Here is a 2,157-nt window from a genome sequence, read left to right as displayed (position 1 = left end):
AACAAAAGTATATGTATACTATTCTCTCTCTAACTAGTCTCTCCGAGGACAACACCACACTAAGAAAGTCCATTGAGGTAAGCATGAAATCCATTATCCTCAGGGACAACTCTCTGACTCACTAGGAGCAACTAAACACCTTCAGCCAATCAGAAGCTCCCTTATCTCGTGTCGACAATAGGGAATCCAGGTTCAAGAGTATAAAAAATTCTCATGATGACTCCACGTGGTTTTAAGGCAGGGCTAACCACACCTACACCACGCCCTTGAGATTGATCTAATAAAAATTACAGAAACTTATTATTATTTTGCAAAAAAATTTCAAAATAATATTATGCTTGTAAACTACCCGAAAATAAAAATAAAATTTAATTCCAACTGATTTTATTAGGGAGTCATTCTTAGAAAACAATCTTTTGGAGACTGAGTAAAACCTTGTTTCTTTTTAATTGTATCTACAAAAATAAAAATAAATTATGCATGAAAGTATTTCAATGATGAACAAGATCATCTATAACCAACCTCAGTATCAGATGATCCGCTTTCAAACCTATACTTCCTCAATATACTCACTAATCATGCTTTTGTAGTTGATACAGTATTCATTGCTGGGTTTGCTGCTTGACCGTCGAATAAGTTTAAAGCATCTTTCAATTTCTTTCTTTGAACATGATGACGTGATACAGCACATACTTCTGTGTAGAAATAGAAACAGTTCATTAAATAATAAATGAAAAAGACAGAGAAAAACTCTTAAATATTCACAATAAAACACAATGTAACTTTGTGGTTACTTTAATCTGCAAACAAATTCATGGCAAAGAGTTGGGTAGTGTACATTCATTATTGTAAAAACACAAAATACAGTTAATTGGTTGAAATGGCCAAATATTATAAGCAGAGTTACTTTTTACTAGTAATGTATTGTAATGTAGATCTACATAATCATATAATGTATGTATACACAAGTATGCATATACACGTACCTATCCTCAAATACATATACAGTAAATGTAGTTTTATAGTTTATAGAAAAATGGTTGCTATACATGCAAAAAGGTATTTTCTATGCTAACACACTATAAATTTGGTGGAGGAATGATTGGTGAAATGAGCTTCATTTGGTAGACAAACTTGCACTTGTAGCATTCCACTGACAATGACAACACTTATAACACTTATGTGTAGTGTACATTTATTATTGTAAAATACAAAATACAGCTTATTGGTTAAAAAGGCATAATTTTAGGCAGAGTCAATTTTTACTAGTAATGCAGTGTAATGAAGATCTGTGTATGCAGGGTATGTATACACATACATATGTGAATGCATGTATGCTTACACATACCTACTCAAATGGACAGTGTACAATATAGATACATGCATCTCTTTAAATTTTGTTAAGCTTCATACAGGCAATTTTATACTTGCTGTAACATGCCACTGACCATTGGTTAACACTTATAATTATGCAAGACATGAATAACAATTAACATCATAACTTGTTCTAGCAAACCACTGACACTGACAGTAACACTTATAACAAGCCAATGATTATAACTTCATGTCATGGGTTAACACCTGTTGTGCAATACATTACTGACATCACAAGAGTACTACTATATAAAGATTAGGTTCCTTATTCAAAGACATCACAGTGTCACCACTCAACAAGTTACCAACAAATAATCTACCAACTGATCAGGAACTGTAACTCATTCAATCACTAGATAGTAACAGTCTATTGATGGATTCTCTCCCAGTTCCTCTTCTGATCCAGTGTCTCCTGTATTTAATAGGTAACTTGTTTGATGATGATGATAAACCTATTCCTGGACTAGCATTACTACCTCGTTCTATTCGTATCAAACTCCTCCTCCTTCTACCAGCAGTAGATGTACATAAGTTGGAAGGTACATCAGTTACTGCTGATATATTAATGGATGAGATATGGGAGACACTCTACAAGGAAAGGAATTGTAAGCATTGTTGGTCACTGAAGAATGAGATGAGGGATGAGTACATTTCTTTGTTCTCATGGACAGATTTATACTTCAGTTACATGTTTACATGTGATCATACTACGTTTTATGAAGCTAACAAAGAATTGTCTGTATACTTCACTCATGTTACGGAATCAGTCTATGATGATATCAA

The sequence above is a fragment of the Amphimedon queenslandica genome, unplaced genomic scaffold (assembly GCF_000090795.2).
Source record: "Amphimedon queenslandica unplaced genomic scaffold, v1.1 AMPQUscaffold_13024, whole genome shotgun sequence".
Classification (NCBI taxonomy): Eukaryota; Metazoa; Porifera; class Demospongiae; order Haplosclerida; family Niphatidae; genus Amphimedon; species Amphimedon queenslandica.
The sequence above is the reverse complement of the archived record's forward strand: the minus strand, read 5'-3'. Positions refer to the sequence as shown.